The sequence below is a fragment of the Bubalus bubalis genome, chromosome 16, assembly GCF_019923935.1.
Source record: "Bubalus bubalis isolate 160015118507 breed Murrah chromosome 16, NDDB_SH_1, whole genome shotgun sequence".
In the NCBI taxonomy this organism is placed as follows: Eukaryota; Metazoa; Chordata; class Mammalia; order Artiodactyla; family Bovidae; genus Bubalus; species Bubalus bubalis.
Window position 1 is genome coordinate 52,045,446 of NC_059172.1, and position 19,659 is coordinate 52,065,104.

A 19,659-nucleotide genomic window follows, 5' to 3' on the forward strand; every position below is an offset into this window, starting at 1 on the left:
GTGTTTATTAAAAACCTTTTTTCCTTCAGCAGTGACCTTGCAAAGGAAATTGGCCTCGCTGCTCTGTAGCTGAGAGGGAGGGCACACACAGCCCTTTGTGCTGTATTCCTGCCAAAAGATGCTCTGGAGGGTAGGTAGAGGGGGGCTGCTGGCGGCAGGCTGTCCTCCTGAACCAGCCTAAGAGACTCGGATGGAGTGATGACAGCATGTGTGTGGCTGGAAAGAGACAAGAGGGGACGAAAAACGAGCCCGGGCTGGATTTTTCCGCCAGGCTAGCACTTCTGTCAGACCGCGCCCGCCGCTGTCACGTTCCCTGCCTTGTAGGTTTCATATATTTAACAGCCGGGACTTATAAAACAGGACAACAGAGGTCACAGGAAAAGGATGGGTCAGGCTCAGGGGAAGCCCTGCAATTTCCTTTCCTGGAGCTCTCTGGGACCGAAATGAGAGACGCCTGCACTGGAGGAATGTCCTGGTCTTCCCCTTGGCTTGCACTGCCCCTCCTGTCTGGAGCATGGTCCAAACCACTCTTTGTCCAAGTCCCACCCTTTCCTTAAAAGCCTCTCCTGACCCTTCCAGGATTTTACACTCCCTGAGGTCAGAGACTCTGACCAATGGAGTCTCGCTGATTGACAAGTGAGAAAGCAGACAGATGCCTGAGATGACCTTGAATGGTACTCAACTCCGGTGTCTGCTATCCTTGTGCTGTTTTTGGGGGGGTGTGGAGGGGGTCCTCAGAGTTATCCTCCACCTTCAGACCTGAGAGGCTAAACTCCAGCTTGTGTTGGTAGTGGATGCGGCCCGGGTTCCAGGAGAGAGCTGGCAGGAGGAGAGGGGAGTCATCTGGGAGCCGGCCTGCCTGGGTTGGGTGACACACCAAGGAACTGCTCAAGGATGGCTTCACTGGTCAGCAAAAGGGTCCAGGAAGCAGAAGTCACGGGAGGGGAACTGGGCTGCTCACTCTGGGAGAGGCTCCGGAGCAGCCTGGCCACCCAAGTCCGGCAAGTTCATGCTTGTAGGACCCGGAAGTCATGAGAGCCTCTGGGGAGAGAAGGGGAGCAGCTGGGCTCCTTGCTAGGGTCTGTGCTCCTCCAAGCAGAGACCTCCAGATCTCAGAATCCAAACAGGTCAGCACTCCTCCCGGGAGGCCGGCCAAGACTGTAAATCCGGAGAATTCAATTCCTTTGCAGCTCGTGCGGGACGGGAAGTAGAATAACCACTACATAAACTGACTTAGACCTTAAACTGAGGGGCTTGAAATGAAGCAAACAGGATCTGGAGTCGTTCTCCTTCAGCTGAATTCTGTCATGAGACCAAATTTCATTCATTTACAACCAACACAAGGGTGGTATTTCTGTGTCTGATTCATATTGTGGCTTGTTTGGGTTTATTTTTGCGTTTTGAAACACTTCATGAATATGTTGGTACTAGGTTCAAATTGATAATTCTTAAAATTCACCAGGTTTTTTGGGGGAGGGGGAGTATCCAGAACATGGTTTGTTGAGGGGAGGGGTACCCAGAACACATTACAGTGTTCTGTGAACTGAAAGTAAATTTGAACAGGTATTTTTTTCTGGGAAAGCTCCCATAGAAATCTGAATCACATCACAACATTAGTCCTTAAAATATCAGTTAAAGCCAATCTTCATTCCTTAATTTTGTAATAATGCAAAATAAATTTCATCACTATTAAGGTGAAAAGAGTAACTTATAGGTCCTTTTACATTATTGGGGTTTACTTTGATGATGACTGGAAATCAATTTTTGTGTCAATGTGCATTTTTCAAGTAAGCAAGAACAAAAATGCCTAAGGACAATTCGTTTTTAAGTTAGATTTCCTAGTCCAATCCTCGTGTTTCTTTTACAATTATTATCTTCCACTAAAACAGGACTTCTGCTTAAAAAAAAAAAAAAAGCGTCTAAATAACGGATCCTATTTCACTTTGAAAGTAATACTATTACATTTTTATAAAAAATAAACATGCTAAGATATATCTACTAGCTCTATCTTCGTGTGCAGCTCCTCAAAGCCATCTCCGGTCACCCTCCTGCTTGTCCCCTCGCCCCGTCCTCTGCACCATGGCCGGCACCCAGCTTGTGGCTGGCGGTGGCTCCCAGCATCCGGTCTCTGGAGTGGGCTGGCTTACGTTCAGTCACAGCGGTGCCACTGTGTGATCATGAGCGCATTACACAACCTCTCTGGGCATCAGTTGCCTCCTGTGTAAAATGGGAATAGTAATAGGACCTGCTCTGTACGTCTGTTCTGTGATTCAAGTGAAATAAAACACAAGGTGCTTAGCACCTAACATGGCATATGCTGAGCTCCCAGTGAATAATGGCTGGCATCCTCATCCTGGGACAATGAACGAATCACCCTTGTTAGGGCCAGCCGTCCTCTTTCAAATCATGTGCCGTCTCATTAGGAAACATGTCAGGAAAGCTGAACTCCTTTTCTTCACGTGGGGAAATCGATCTCATATTTTGAGACTCAGTTCAAACGCCAGCTTTGCTAAAGCTTTTTCTTGTAACCCCTTTGTCTGTCTATCTCTGCTGCTTGAAAGCTGGTTGGTACCTCCTACTTAACCTAGCCATGTCTACTAAAATTAGGTCTTTGAGACTTACTTTTCCACAAAATATGGGAGCATTCAGAGTGCAGAACTGAGTATTTTTCCTCTTTGCATTATAGATGCCAAGGCACCAAGCAGACACTCAATAAATATTTATTGAATGAAGAAAATGAAATGGAATCAAATGGCATCTGTGCAGATGCCAGGATATATGGAGCATATGGCTTTAGAGAAATATAGTCTGTATTATATCTTTTCCAGAAACCAGCTATTTCTGTGTGGAAATGAATTTAACCAAATCAGATGTCATAGAAGATGGCATAAAAGGAGAAATTAGAGGAGAAATTAGGGGAACAACTTCAGGGTTTTGCCATCTGTCCAGGAAGGATGTGTTAGCCATCTTGGACGTTTTAAGTGCCTTGAAAGCTTAATGGAAAAGCAATTCTCTTGAGCCACTGCCCAGCCCCAAACACAGAAACTCTTGCATCAGGACAAACTGGTGAATAACTTGTTTGTCAATGTGCCAAATCGGGGGTGAGCACAGATGACAAATTAGTCCCACTCCTAAAAGGACATTTTGGAAGATAAAATTGTTCTATTTTAGTGCAGCCCAGAAAGATAGGAAACAAAGATATATCTCTTGAGCATCAGGTGACAGCAAGACACTCAAGTAGCTACCAAAAGCGGCAGGGGAGGTGGGGGTGGGGAGTAGAAGGATATTGGTTGTTCACCGTACGCCGGGCACCATCCTAGGTCCTTGACATGAAATGCAATGCTTGAAAGAACCTAAGAGACACTATCATTCCCATTTTATTGATGGGGAAATGGAGTCTCGATGAGGCTGAGTGACCAAGAGCAAAAATGCTCTGTATTAAAATTCTGCCACCAGCAACCACAGTGTGGAACGCTCTTATATAAATCTTTCTTAGTCTATCCTTCTCACTACTGTTAGAGTAATTTTCCTAAAACTAGTTGAGTTAAACTTTCCATTCCTTTAAAACTGTCAATGGTTTCCTAACACTCACAATAAAAATGCAAATACTCAAACTCATGAATGTCACGTTCTTTGCAGACTCAATTCCCACTGGCCTGTCTTCCCTTTCCCATCCTCCTGACCATGCGCCCCCTTATCATACTGTGTCACAACACACCTCAGGGCCTCTCATTCTTGGCTGTTTTGCTTTATCCTCATTGAAAGCTAATACATCCTTTCCCTTGATCTTCTGCTTCTCCCTCCCCGTGGAGTTCTCCTTGACACGTAGACAACCCCTTCTAAATCATCAACCTCACATGTTCCTCTAGCTCAAAGCAACTCTGATTGGGTGCCTCAGCACTCAAATTGCTCCCCGACAAGTCCCCAAGAACTCTCCATGTCAAAAATCATGTGAAAAATAACAGCTAATATGGACTAAGCCTTTAGATGCTGAATACCATACTGTAACTCCAGTTGACAGGGCTCAGTGTGAAATTAACTAGCTTGTCTTGGGTCACTGGGGAGCAGCAGCAGTGAGAATTTGGACTACAGTCCATTCAGTGGGCTTTTTGCATTTCCGACTCTCAGGGCCTCTCAGCAGCATTTCACATTACGGATGCTCTCTGCTTTTTACCCGTTGGGTTTTCTGCTGTTTCCTCTAGCTGCTCCTTCTCAGCTTTCTTTGTAATCTCTGGCTCTGCTACAGGCCCTTTCATTGCTGGTATTCCTCAGGCACCTGTCCAGTCTTTCTTTCCCTTTTCTGCTCTCTCTGGAAGATCCCAGCCAATCCCACGGCTGTGACTCCCACCTCCACATATTGATGCTCTGTGTGCCATCCATTCCCCCCTCTTAACTTCATGCTTCCACAACATGTTCCGTACTGTTTTTAATTTCTTTAAAGATTTTTTTTTTTTAATGTGGACCATTTTAAAAATCTTTATTGAATTTGTTACAATATTGCTTTTGTTTTACGTTTTGGTTTTTTGGCCCCATGGCAAGTGAGACCTTACTCAGTTCCTTGACCAGAGATCAAGGAACTCTGCACCACCTGCACTGGAAGGAAAAGTCTTAACCACTGGACCACCAGGGAAGTCCCTTCATTACCTGAATATCTTGCTTGTGCTAAACCTCATGTGTTCAAACACCAAGCTAACCTTTGCCCCCTGAAAATCTGTTTCTCTCGATTCTCTTGGTAAATGACACACCATCCAACCAACTTCCCAAGTGAGAAGCTGAAGATCAACCCCGACCTCTCCTCTCTCTCTGTTCTCATGTCCGAGTCTGTCTTCTGAATTTATTCCATCCCTGGTCTTTTCAAGCTGCCACCTCCTCTCTCTGCAAAACCACCGTCACTGCTCACTTTGATGACTGCAGCAGCTTCCAGTTTTGCCTTTTCCAATTAATTCTCCAGATATGCAGCCATCACACCATTATCTGCTTAAAACCTCCCTATTTCCTTTAGGATGAAGTTCCATGACTGCACCATGGCTAACAAGCCTCTCTTATTTTCTGGCCCCTCCCAGTCTTACTTAAGGCCACTCCCCCTTCTCTATACACTCCAGTCACATTAGATTTCTTTCCCTTCTTTGAACATGTTTTCTCACAACACGACATGTACTTCTATCTTCAGGAGCATTCTTCCTTTTCCAACGCCAGTATTGCCGCTCACTGCTTACATCCCAGGTCACATCTTCAGGGTTGCTTTCCCTGATCCCTTAGACTAAGTTCTCACTTACTCTCAACACACTCTGCATTTCTCTCTCCCAAAACTCAGTGTGCTTGTAATTACTTATTCAGTGTGTCCCCCTCCTTATAGCGTATGTTTGACTGTTAGTCTCAGTGTTGAGAGAAGTACAGGGTATGTGGTAGATGCTCAGCAAAAAAGAACAGCCTGGCTCCAACACCACCAGGTGTCAGAAATTTCCTGCAACCTCACACAGTCCTGCTGCTGCTAAGTTGCTTCAGTCGTGTCTGACTGTGTGTGACCCCATAGACAGCAGCCCACCAGGCTCCCCCATCCCTGGGATTCTCCAGGCAAGAACACTGGAGTGGGTTGCCATTTCCTTCTCCAATGCATGAAAGTGAAAAGTGAAAGTGAAGTCGCTCAGTCGTGTCCGACCCTCAGCGACCCCATGGACTGCAGCCCACTAGGCTCCTCCATCCATGGGATTTTCCAGGCAAGAGTACTGGAGTGGGGTGCCATTGCCTTCTCCGCCACACAGTCCTAGGCTCTTCAATCTGTCTTGGTTAGCATTTAGTTGTATTCAGTTGTACCTGTTTTTGTCCTCCATAAGCTCATAAACTTATGGTGGGAAAAGACCGGGTCTTCATTCTACATGCCTTACCTTCTAGCAGGATGCCAATGGTATTGATTAAAGAGGAAAAGCTAAAAGCCTGAGACTTGTATGTTATAGGTCCTCAGACTGAAGAGTCAGGAATGCAGAGTGAGGTGGTGTTGCCCGAAAACTCTGTGGATGAGTTACCCATTTCTGAAAGGAGAGGTAGAAACTCCAGGAAGCAGCAGGAGCTGTACTTCAACAGTAGATGCTTTTAATCTATGCACTTCAAAAATGGGCCACGCCACTGAAATAAGGAGAAATTTTGAACCATTCTCGACTGGCCTATCTTCCTCGTGCCTCTCTCTCTATCAGGTACCTAAGCATCATTAACTGTGGCGGCTGCACGCCACCTTGGGCCAGGGCAGCTTCAGCTCTCACCTGACAAGTTTGCTCTGGCTCCCCCTGGTCCTTCTCCTCTTTGATACGCCATCTGCACTGCTGTCAGTTATTCGTCTACAACTGACACTGGATCATATTACTTCTACCTAAGCCTTTAGAGACTCACTGTTACCTACAGGATATAACCTTTTCCATTTGGCATCCAAAGCTACATGATGTTGCCCAAATCTACTTTTCCAGCTAAACCCTGCAATTTCCCTCCCATGCTTCTCAATAACCGAGAACTGTCTCCCCTTTAATACTCTGCTTCCTTCCTTGTCTTTACACTTTCTGGGCCTTCTGCCTGGAGCACTGTTCCCCATTCCCAGACATATAGGCCTTTCACATACTTTTCTACACTCACTCTTGGCAGTACAGTGGAGTTAGCTATTCCTACCAGGGATTCACAGATGTGTGTGGCTTCTGTCAAGCTGTAGTTTGCCTTTACTGACCCAAAGACAGGGAAATGTCTTTTTGCTTCTTTAAATCTGTGTGCTTAGTCACTCAGTTGTATTCAACACTTGTGAATGTTACAGGTTACACTCTGTAACCTGCCAGGCTCCTCTGTCCATGGGATTCTCCAGGCAAGAATACTGGGGTGCATTGCCATTTCCTTCTGCCGGGGAGCTTCCTGACCCAGGAGTCGAACCCAGGTCTCCTGCATTGCAGGCAGACACTTTACTGACTGAGCTACAAGGGAAGCCCATCATATACTAGGTGCTGAATAAATAAAGGAAAAAAGGGACTTTCCTGGTGGCCTAGTGGTTAAGAATACGTTTTGCAATGCAGGGGACACTGGGTCAATCCCTGGTTGGGGAATTAAGATCCCACATGCCACGGAGCCAACTAAAAGCCCACGTGCCACAACTAGATAGCCCACGTGCTGCAACTAACGAGCCGCACGCCATAACTAAGAGTCCACATGCTGCAATGAAAGAGCCCGCGTGATGCAATTAAGACCGAACACAGCCAAATAAATATACAAATTAAAAAAAAAACAACAGTAAAGGAATGAAGCCAAGGTCTTTGTGAGTCAGCCTGGTATCTATCTTGGCTTTCATTTCTTTCCTCAACTAGATTACCTGGCCTGTCTTTATGATGAGTTGTTCCTATTAGAGAAGAGTTTCATTATTCCAGCTTACCGTTACCTACATAGCGAGGGGTTGGTTCTCCACTGTAAGTTTTGTTGCCCATCTACTCTGTGCATAACAACTGCATTTAAAGCAGTGTAGTGTGCTCAACACAAGACCTTAAGAACATTCCAAGGGCAAATAAACACATGGGGAAAACGTCATTGGGTGTCACCTATGTCATGCTCTAATGTCATTCTGCTGGTAATTTATGCAGCTCTATTTTTCTACTCAAATCCTTAAGTGCAAATAATTGAAGGTTGTCAAAACATTTGGAACAAGCATGACCTTCGAGCGTACAGTGAATAAGAAGTTGTTGAAAAAGCACTGGCCTACAAAAAGGGGAAAAGTTCACTCCTGAATAGCTTAAGACAAAATGAGTTTGTACAAAGCTCGATAGGAAACAGGAAGTTTAAAAAAAAAAAAAAACTATGATAAGGAAGCCATAAAGAGAAATGCTGACCCAGAAAAGACGGATCTGAAAATGCAAAGGGAAACTTTTTGATACAGATGCAGGATCATTTCTCGGAGGGTTTTTTTTTTTCTTTCTTCTTCTTCTTTTTTAAAAGATGGGACTAAAAAAAGTGAGAATTGAACTCATAATTCTGTAAGACAAGCATGTCTGATGAAGGGGGGAAATGATTATTCACTCTACTAGAATTGCTTTAATGGAAGCTTCTTGATGAAAGCTGCATCTTAAAATACCCATCCAGTGATGAGGAGTTATTTCAAGCTGTGAATCAAGGCGTAGTTGCAGGGAGGTTTGTATGTGAAGTATGCCACATCTCCAGATAATCAGTGCTGACTACAACCCTCACTAGGCTTTTGGGACAGCTGGTTCTCATCCCAGTGGCATACCAACAACCAGTAAATCTGTGAATGCTGCCCAAGCAAAAGGGGCCCAGCCCCTGAACCCTTTCCTTTCTCCTTGGTGAACCCCCTCTGCCTGGGCAGAGTCCTTTCCTTTGGCTTAGCAGCTAATAAAGCTCTTTTCCATTCTCCGTCTCTTCAAAGCAACTGTGGACCAGGCCCCCAGTGGATCATCAGGCCTCCAGCCCTCTCTGTGCTCACGAAAACCAAATGCGTTTGAAGACAGTAAGTCTCAAGAGAGGAGAATGTAAATTTCAATGGCGCGATTCAGCCGTCCTGGTTCTTGTGCATCTTTCGAGGTCCACACCAGGTGTCCCCTCCTCTGATATCTCACCCTGTTCCTCCAGACAAGACACTACTTCTCCTGTATTCATACATTTCTGTACCTACCTCTATTATCACACACTCTTCTGATCACTGTGATAATCTGCTCATACACCCTGGCTGCCTTTATGGCAAGGCCTGCATTGTCATCAGCCTCCCCTCCCCCATGCCTCATGCAGGGTTCCTCAATACACATCTGTGGAATACATGTATGAATGAATGCACTTCTGAATAAAGGAGGAGCATAGATTTTGTCTGTTGACACCCATTTACAGACAGGAACCAAAGGCGTCAAATGTCAGGGATGGCCAATGTGAAACTTGTACCGGGGCCAAGACTGGGGGCAAGGTGCCCGAGCTGAGCCACAGAAACAAGCAAACTGCATGGCTGGGATGTTTCCAGGGACTGATCGCTGACATACTCAGGCATGTGAAGACATATTTGAGGATGTTAAGACTCCCCTTTCCAAAGTCAATACCGGCATCCAATCCCTGCCAGACATCTTTCTCTGAAGCACATGTTAAACTGGGCAACCGGGAGTTCCATGAAATAAAGGAGCTTGAAGAAAACACTTTGCAGTCACGATGATCTGGATTAAAATTTAACTGGGGTTTGAGATGGAGGGAGTGGGGAAGCAGCCAAGGTTGGTCTTCTGGTGTGGAGAACACACCTACTGTGTGTGTGAAGCCACCTCTTCCTCTTCTGACCCCAACTCTCCCTCCCCAAATCCATAGTCCTCTCTTGTTTCCTGTTGATTTAATTGAAGTTTAGCTGATTTACAACATTGTGCCAATCTCTGCTATACGGCCAAGTACTCAGTTACATACACATAGACATTTTCTTTTCTTTTTTTTTTAATATATTTTTATTTTCTATTTAATGAGAGGGCTTAGTGTCTCTAAAGAGAGAGAGGCCAATTACACAACCAATATGGGTGGGAGACATAGGCTCTAATATTCCCAAAGGCCTTCAAAACCTTTCTGTTGGATGTTATTCGGGTATAGTTGAGACAGGCTGGAACTTGGGATCCTTTACTGCAATGTTTGCATCTGAACAAATGTCTCCTGGAGCAACAAAATACAAAGAAATTATAAGGGGCTAAAAATAACTGTGTGCATGAGCAGTGGGAACAAATTATGGACAAGATACAAAAAGACCAGAGGAACCCAACGCCCACTTCTGAAGAGCCCGGAGCAAAAGTAGGGTACTGTGCATGCCCCCTGCACACATTACCAAAGGGGTGGGCTGACCACCTAAGCCACCTCTCTGGTCTGACTCCTGGACACTCCCCTGTCCTCACTCCATATAGGAAGCCAGACTGCACCCCTTTTGGGAACGAGCAAGGGAACCTGTTCTTGTTCTCACTCCCTCCTGCTGCAGCAGGGGACCCAATAAAACCTTGCCTGAATTTCTTGTCTGGCCTTTTAACAGTTTCTACTGATTAAGGAGCCAAGAACTCTGGTCAGTAACATAGCGATGAGCGTATCATATTAAGTCAGGAATTTCAATAGAACTCATTGAGAGAGATGAAAATGTTTCATTGGAGGGGGAGAGGCAGGGAAAGTAGAATTCTAGCACCGATTTGAAGAGGAAAAGCCATTTTGGGAAATTGTAATTTAAAAAATTGCTCAACTTTTTAGGTCTTACAGCTAATTCCCATTGAACAGAGGCTAGAACACTGCCAGTCCCTTTGAACAAGCATAGGAAATTACAAGGGAAGACTTTTATGATAAAGTTGTTGGCACACATAGGTGACCCTCGCTTTAAGGTTATTTAAGATTAGCTCGTTAGCTTATGTAACTGAGGCCTGCTTGTTGGGAATGGGAAGCAGGGTGGTGGAAAGACAAACCATGATTTCACCTCCATTATAAACACAGGAAGTAAGTGGTGCTACAATAGGGCCTCACAAGTTGTATTTTACAAACCGCAGGAAATACCGTGAGAGAACATGAGCCTATCTCGAAATGAGATGAACTCCAGGCATGAGCAAAAATCCTGCGTCTCAGTTAGGATGCAGGTACTTAAAATGTGCAGGGCCTGGGCAAGAACGTAAAAGAAGACCCACCTATCCAATGTCTCATGCTTAGAAGTAGTAAATCAAGCAAACAAACTGGTAAATAAAATAGGTCCTATTTGGAGAAGGAAATGGCAACCCACTCCAGTATTCCTGCCTGGAGAATTCCATGGACAGAGGAGCCTGGCAGGCTACAGTCCATGGGGTCACAAAGAGTTGCACACGACTAAGTGACTAACACTACACCATCCTCCTACTAGACACATAAAGGCCTGGTTAGATTTCCTGGTTCGAGACTTCACATGCCTGTGCATGGACAGCCCAGGAGCAGATCAAAGCTCTGTCCACACACCAAAGAGCTGCTCCCTGGTCACCTTCAGGGTTAGGGGTTTCTGTCCTTAGGAGGCTGGACACAGGGGAGACACCCAGGAAGCAGCCTCCTAGTTCTTTGGATTCTTAATACCCAGAGCATGCGATGTGTGTATGGTATGTGGGGGGACGGACGCAGGCTCCAGGTAAGCATAATCCCTTGGACCTAGGGAGTCTTCACTCTGCTCTAAAGGGCAAAGCCACAGAAGACCAGGCTGGAACCCTACGGTCTAAGATCAAGGTTGGGCACAACGACTTCATGTACAAGACAAGAGAGGAAAAAGGTGAGACGAACTAGTAAGTGAAATGCCCACACTATAACGGCTGTGGGCAACTGCAGATCCTCCTGCAGACCATCTTGGGGAGATCCAACGATGGCCCTGCTGCCAGGGAGGGAGAAGAAAGCGACAGATGAGGACCGAGGGTGAGTAAGATTCAGCTGCACACAGGGTACTGGGGAGAGAAGCTGTCGTGCCCCCGTGTGCAGTTCTGGTAACGCGCTGTGTTAACTGCTCAGCGAGTTTGCCTTGGGTGGGCCTCTCTGGCTGAGTCTAAGGAGACTCTGGTCTCATGGCAGGGGATGGAAAACACAAAGGATGGCATTAAGTTCCCTCTGGCTGAGGAGGAAAGAGCCTCCAAAGACATAACAGGGATGAGAAAGGGGTGTGGGGTGACATTGCACAAGGTCACCCTGGTGTAAAAGGAGTGCCCAGCCGTTCCGTGTGTCTCGAAGCTAACCAGGAACTTGGCCAACAACTTCAGGGCCCTGCAGCATCCTCCTCGTATGGCCTGTCATTGCAGTGCCAGCCTCCACCTTGACGGGAAGAGTTTCACCGGGGGCATGGAGGGCAGGGAGAGAGATCTAGGCCCTATTTCTTTACCTTTTCATTCTGGAATTTTCCAAACACATACAAACCACAAAGAGCAATGTTTTGCCAAATTGTTCATCTAGTCCTCAATTTTTTTCCTGGAATATTTTAAAGCAATTGTCATACATCATATCACCTTACCCCAAACACTTATGAAAACTTGTATTTTTCCCTAGACTATTCCAAACAACCCAGTATATCGAAGTGATGACTTTTTAACACAATCACTGGGCCATGATCATACCTACCATTTATGATCATTCCTTAATATCATCAAATACAGAATCCACATTCTTTTCTCCCTGGTTATCTCAACAACATCTTCTTACAGTTACTCTGTTTGAATCAGGGTCAAACAGGATAGAAAGCCCTTCTGTGTGGTTTAAGAACCAGACCCTCTCACACACCTTGTCCTGAAAACCACTTGGTACTCCAGCTCGAAGAGCTGCAAGGTCAAAACTGAGGACTTCCCAGCTCGGGAGCTCTAGCTTCCCAAGAATGCCATCTCAGGGGGAACTGCAGGCGGCTGGGCCCCTGCTGCCTCTGAGGAGCCCACTCGAATCCACTGGTTTGAGGACCAGTGTGAGGAGCTCCTGAGTGCTTACAGATTCAGGTTGCCCAGCAGCAGCAGGTGTGAAGCACAAGTGGGCTCCTATGCGTTCTGGTACTGCCTCTACTTTTCAGGATTTGATTTTTCTAGTTAAAGGGCCAAAGCAAACTGTGTGGGGTGCTACAAAGAACCAAGACCAGGAACTGAAGATGAGTTCTCTCTCTGCCCCTGTCTGGGTGGCCTTGAATGCAAGTCCCTCACCCATCAGTGTCTTCATTTCTGACATGAGAGGGAGGGACACTGCAACCCCGAGACCCTCCAGCTCTGTTATTCCATAATTCCAAGCTCAAAAGCCATCAACTGACCGCCATGTGTCTGGCACTGTGCTAGTTTTTGGGTGAACACTGGTGCCTCTCCTTCTAGATTGTAAGCTTTTCATGGGCAGGGGCTCAATCTTATTTTGGCACTGCCCGATTCTAGCACAGTACCAAGCACATAGTAGGCACTCTGGCAATGTTGCTGAATGAAGGGTCCAATCTAACCACCAGTGACAGTGTATTCCCAGGGAGCCGGACCTGGTGCTGGGCTAGGGCTCACCCGTATCTCCTTGGAGAAGCTAAAAGTGTTTCAACAGGGCGCTGCTTCATGGAGAAGGAAAGTTCTCCAATTGTAACAGAAGTGATTGTGGGTCTTCTCAGCTCAGACCTACGATACAGGCCCTGGGCTGGTGGCCCCAACCTGTGGATTTTCCTGCTCCTCAAGTTGAACCCCACCTGCTCCAACAGAAATACCAGAGAGCGGTCCTGGCAAAAAAAAGTGCAGAAAGCTGTCTGTGCCAATTTACAAAGGGGAATGTCTCCCAAGCAGCACCCAGAGTCCTTTCAGGCATCTGTTTTCCTGAAGGGAAGCCCATGGGAATGATTTGTTGTTGTTATTCAGTTGCTCAGTTGTGTCTGACTCTGCAACTCCGTGGACTGCAACACACCAGGCTTCCCTGTCCTTTACTATCTCCCACAAAGTCATGTCCACTGAGTCAGTGATGCCATCCAACCATCTCAACCTCTGTTGCCCCCTTCTCCTCCTGCCCTCAATCTTTCCCAGCATCAGGGTCTTTTCCAATGAGTCAACTCTTCGCATCAGGTAGCCAAAGTATCAGAGCTTCAGCTTCAGCACCATTCCCTTCCAGAGAATATTCAGGGCTGATTTCCTTTAGGATTGACTGGTTTGAACTTCTTGAGAGATCCAAGGGACTCTCAAGAGTCTTCTCCAGCACCACAGTTTGAAAGCATCAATTCTTCAGCACTCAGCCTTCTTTATGGTCTAACTCTCACACCTGTACGTGACTACTGGAAAAACCATAGCTTTGACTATACAGACCTTTTTTGGCAAAGTGATGTCTCTGCTTTTTAACATGCTGTCTACAGCTAAACCTTCTGTAAGGGAACTCAGTGATTCTGAAATCCTCCTCAATTTACCCAGGACAACCATGCAGCTCTTCTTCAACATGTGCTAAGACAACAGAGCAGAAGGCAGTCTCTAAGGCATGAATTCCCTTTAGATAAGGGCTGTTAGTCCTCTGGATAGAGAAGGTGCACTGGCTGCTGTCCTGCCTGGTTGGGCAGGGAGGGTGAAGGGACTGTTCAAAAGCCCTCTGGGCCCTTGGGTGGGACCTGAGTTTCTCAGATTCTTAAGCTGGCACCAGCAAAGTCTTGAACCATGACTCAGAATTAAGCTCTCTATTACCATGTCCACATCTGAGAGACAACAGCTTTATGCTCTACCTAAGAACGAACATGAGCTCTCTGCCTCGAGAAAAGGCTTCCAGGAAGCTTGCCAGTAAAACCAAACCAAATCCCTTTCAAAACACGCACCAGGTTCTGCGGTTTCCAGACAATAGCACCCCTGTCCTCGTTCCCCTGGTGTGCGTCTCGGAGGCCTCCATCCCCACCATCTGCTAGTCCTACTGTGTGTCACAGTTACCTCCTGACCTGGGGACAGGCAGCCAGGGAAGATGTCATTAAAGGGTAATCTGAGGCCTGCGGAGATCTTGAGATCTCATCGAGTGAGCCCCTCCTCCCTCACACAGACAGCTTCCTTCCTCTGAGCCTCTCCAGCGACCTTAGAGAAAGCAGAAAAATCCTCCACCGTAAGCGAAAAGGCAAAGATACGATGTCTTTTCGACCGGGAGGAATCTGCAGTTCTAGCTAATTACAGCCAGCTCTGGCCCACTGCTGTGCTGTGATGTGAAGTCCTGAAGCTTCTGTGTGGCTCAGAACATGTGAAAAAATAAAAAGAGAGAGAAGACTGTACACCAGACACCAGGAGAAGCACTGGGAGCCACATGTGTGCAGGCCGGCATCCCTGGCAGGATGCGGTTGGATGCGGCCCCACATGGCCCTGGCGGAGACACAGGCTGCCCATTAAGGCTTAGAAGTTTTAAGAGGAAGAGCTGGAGGGGAGGAAAAACCCCTCAACAATTAGTAGTCTTAATTTTTAAAAAAGAAAATCCTGGAACCAGTAAATAAGAGGGGAACATTTCACTGAGAAATCATCAGAACAGTCCCGCTGTGAGACCCCCTTCCACTAGCATGAAGTGACTCACATGTGAAATGACTGATAACTTTCCCTACGGCGGTCAGGACAGACAGAAGATTGTCCCTATTTTACAGAGCAGGGAAATAATGTCACAGCAGAGCTCTCCACTAATAAATTCTGGAGGAAATAACTGGCCTAGTCAGAAAGCCCTTGATAAGCATGATTTTTATTTTTCAAAGAGCTTGTTGGTATATGGCCTGAAGAAGAAAATGATATATATTCTAGAAGTGTCCACACTTATATAAGGAAAGGAGTACAGTAAGAATCTAAATTTGTGTTTGTTTTTATTTGCATAAGTAGATGCTGGAAGGAACTAGGCAGAGGGGCTTCTTGTGGAGGGATGGGGGCAGGTGGGGGGGTGGGCACAGGAGTAAGAGCAAGACTAGGGATGGGTAACTTTTTCTATCTCGATGCTTTCTGCATCATGAGAATGCTACCTATTAAATAATGAAATTAAATGCAAATATACTCTAGAGAAAGATAAAACAGGCACCGAACCCACAGTTTTCCTTCTGTGGGGGGAACAGTTGGAGAGAACAGAGTACAACACCCTGCTCCTCCATGACCTAGACATGGGGGAAGTAGAGGGAGCAGGCAAGCCCACTGACCTACAGAGTGACTGGGGGCCTGGACACTTAACGCCTTTCTCAAGGCCACCCTGAGACTCTCAGACAGAACTGGCACCAGATTCTCCATGCCCTTGTCTTCCGGCCACGGAGCTGGGTGCTTTCTGAAAGGGTGGATGACCACCACTTGTCTTTAACAAGGGTGAGAGGCTCAAGTCAACCAGTTGGTCTGTTTCCTTTTGTATTGTTCTATGCTTCTCCCAACAACTGGAATGATTTCGTGAAAATACAAACTTTAGCACGTTGCTCAAAAGGCCTCACCGAGTGCCCTTCCTTCAGGCAAAGTCCAAACCCCCTGGCATTTACGGTTCCTAAGACCATGCTCTGGAGAAGGCGATGGCACCCGACTCCAATACTCTTGCCTGGAAAATCCCATGGACAGAGGAGCCTGGTAGGCTGCAGTCCATGGGGTCGCTGAGAGTTGGACTCGACTCAGTGACTTCACTTTCACTTTTCACTTTCATGTATTGGAGAAGGAAATGGCAACCCACTCCAGTGTTCTTGCGATGGCAGAGCCTGGTGGGCTGCCGTCTATGGGGTCACACAGAGTCGGACATGACCAAAGCGACTTAGCAAGACCATGCTCGCGGACTCTCTGTCTCATCTCCTGCCCCCTCTGGAGGCATCACACTCTCTACTTGATATAATTTCCTCCCCAGTCAGAATTTTTGTACCTCTGTGGCCCTGCTCACGCTGCTGCCCCTGCCTGGAATGCCTTTCCCTCTTTTCTCCCTTGGGTGGATTCCTACTGACCCTTCAAAATCAAACGCTGCCATCTCTGCTAGGAAGCCACCTCCAGCTCTGGCCTCGCCCCAGCCCCTTGCGGTGAGACCCAGTGGAAACGTGGACCTGAGACAAAGCTTGCCCCAGACACATTTCTCAAGCTACATAACACTATATGGGATTAAAAGTAACTGTATGCACTCGCAGCTGGGGCAAATTCTGGACCAAAAGATACAAAGACAAAAACTCCCAACTGCCATTTATGAAGCGCCAGGAGCAAAAATTGGGTGTTGGGAGCAAAAGCAGGGTGCTGTGCATGCCCCTGATACTCAACATCATCAGAGGGGTGGGCAAACCACCTAAGCCACTCCTCGACCTCTGAACACACCCCTACCCTCATCCCATATAAGGAGCCAGCAAAGAAACCTACTACATGTTTTCGCTCCCTCCTGCAGCCGGCGCAGGAGAAGCGCCAACAAAGCCTTGCCTGAATTTCCTGTCTGGCCTTTAGTCAATTTCTATTGACTGGGAAAGGCCAAGAACCTTGGTTGGGTATCAACAGTACACAGCTGGTCCCTCGTCTGTGCCCCCATGACACTCTCAATGTCCCTCTATTACAGGACTTCCCATCTGATGTCAGTGATCTGCTTCCGTGTCTGTCTCCCAGTAAACTGTGAATTCCTGCAAGGCGGGGCCCCTGGCTCTTCTCCTTGATGTCACATCAGGGCAGGCCACAGAGCCGGATGTTTGGAGAGCAGTAGGCGGCACCTCCTAAGTGCCTGCCTCCGTTCTAAGCGCTTACACGTCCATCTAATCCTCGCCACCCTAGGAAGTGGGAACCAGTGTCACGATCTTACAGATGAGGAAACAGGCACTGCAACATAGCTACACGGCCAGCATGTGGAGCAGCCAGACTGGGCCCATGCTTTTAACCACGATGTAATAACACCTATCATCAGTGAATAAATAACTAGAAATCAAGCCCCCATTCCTAAAACAAACGTCCTCCAGAATCTAACTTCTGAAATTCCAAAGACAGCAGGCACACTGGGGGTCGGGGCCAAGGAGGGGACCCTCCAAAGCTAACGTAAGCCTTTCAACCACAGGACGGTGTGCCAGTGGTATGGGATGGCTGGAACAAGGGAGCCCTGCCCTCCCGTGACCCTTACACGTTGGCATCTCCTCACCCACAGACACCAGAAAATTCATTCAAAATTTCCCATACCCACCCCCGGGGCCACCCTGCATCCTTCCTATTACAATGAAACCTGAGATGTTGAGGTTTCTCCATGATGAGCTAGCTCCAACACAACGCTCATGGAAAGAGGAGAGATTTACCACCATCTTTCCATGCCAGCAGTCAGTGGTTTTTGCCTCTGCTCTCCAGAATTCTTTCTTGGAAGCAGGCTGAAGATTTATTTGGGCATGAAGGCCAGTATGGAGCCTCTGAAATGCTCAACTGGTGGTGGGGGTCCCTCCAGGATGGGGCTGGGCCTGGCCACCATCGGTGCCTGATATTCCCAGATAAATGACATGGAAGGATGGTCTGAAAAACTTCCCCCGGGGCCTGGGTTTCCACCATCTTCCTCAAACCTGCTCAGAGCTGCACTCAGGGAAGAAGAGCTGTTGGGCCTGGTGAGTGAGACTCTCGGCACACAATCAGGGTAGGAAGAAAACCAGTACCCCAGGGCAACTGAAGAGGGGAGGAGTCTAAGGGAGAATCGAGTGCAAGGAGAACCAGGTTTGGAGACAAAGACTTTAGGCTGGAGCCTTGGCCCTGCCATTCCCTAAGTTAGGAATTTGGAATTAGTCATTTTACCATAATCACGCCCCATCTGCGAAATAGGTTAACAGCTTCCTCATGTGTTGTGAGGAACAAATGGAATATTATAAACAAAAGGGCTCTGTAATCTGAACAGTGATTTCAGAACCTGGCTAACTGTTAGAATTGCCAAGGAATTCCCTTAAAAAAAATTACAGATTTCTGGATCCTTCTTAAACCTACTGAATTAAGAGTCTCTGGGGGGAACAGGAACCCGCATTTTATAAAGCTCCCTGGGTGCTTCTGAAGCATGGCTGTAACTTTTAAAGCACTGTACAAAGCTTGCCATTACTGTAATTTTATGGTCAAAGAAATACTAGTCTGAGTGTTATGCTTCAGGAGTACCCCTCTGGAGCTGCCTGTCAGACAAGTGGAAGATTTCTAAGGGATGTGACTTCCTGATGGATGTCCAGAGAAGAAGCCCAACTCTGCACCAAGTTGAACCTTGGGTACTCATGAACATGGGAAGGGCAGCCCTCCATGGCTCCATGTCTCATTTGTGTTGGTCCCTTCTGCCACTGAGCATCCTTCTAGGGAAAGAATGGTCCCCAGACACACAGACATTCCCCATGCTGCCCCCTCAGAACCTGGCAGAATCCACGGTAGGATGCTGCAAGCTAGAAATGGACTACCGCAGGAAAAGGCAATCATCAAGGGTTTGATACTTGAGCTCCAGGGGTGCAGGGGAGAACCAGACAACACCTGTCCCTACTGAGGGGAGGCCAAAGGCTGCAGGCCAGGAAGTGGGAGCACCAAAGACCTGAGACAAACTGGACCACTGACCAAGAGCGGTCTTAATTGAGTCACTCCCCCAATGGCACCTCTGTTTTCATCTGTAAAACGTGGATACTACTTGCTGACTACAGGAAGCTACATGACAGCCAAATGAAATAACAGATGTGAAGGGTTGCAGAGCATGATGGAAAACCATGTGAATTCAATGCAATGTTTTTATTCTTTGAAAGTATTATAACTAATATGCTGTACCGTGAACATGGAACATTCTCCAAGGAATTAAAAGTATGTGCAACTGGTTCATTCAATAAAAAGTATCCTCTGTGAATATCATTCTCAGCCTCCCCAAGGAAAAGAAGTCTCACTCTAAGAGACATCCCCAAAGAAGGGATGGCATGTTCCTAAATTTCACCCACTAAGAGTTGGGAATGCCGATGAAATGCACTAAGATTTGCTGGGGAGCTATGAAGTCTAAGAGGTTATGTTAGGTAACAACAGAGGAGGGTTAAGAGTGAGCAAATTCTTTGGGGTAAAGAGGAAAGAGATCCTGGAAGGCTTTTCGAAACCACTAAGTAACAAATGTAGCTCCCACCTCCAGCCCACGCACCACTGGAAATAACTTTAAATAATGCAGCTGAGAATGTCTACAGAACAGGCAGTCTGGATTCAGGACTTTTAAAGGGATGGTGTCCCAACGAGGATCTTCTCAGGGAAACCATCTTGAGCATCACTGAATTCTTAGTCCAGATCATCCTGACAAATATCCTCAGGCAAA

The 19,659-nt window shown here is 46.9% G+C and overlaps 1 protein-coding gene and 1 long non-coding RNA gene across 3 annotated transcripts in view; both read right to left on the reverse strand.

The window, feature by feature from the left end:
* UBASH3B (ubiquitin associated and SH3 domain containing B) overlaps positions 1-19,659 on the reverse strand; it is a 153,092-nt gene that overhangs the window by 67,351 nt on the left and 66,082 nt on the right. The window lies entirely within an intron of this gene.
* The window catches only part of LOC112579689, a 30,777-nt gene continuing 20,545 nt past the window's right edge, over positions 9,428-19,659 (reverse strand). The window contains exon 2 of the long non-coding RNA XR_003103992.3: positions 9,428-9,645. This is a non-coding gene — a long non-coding RNA (uncharacterized LOC112579689). The remainder of the gene's footprint in view (positions 9,646-19,659) is intronic.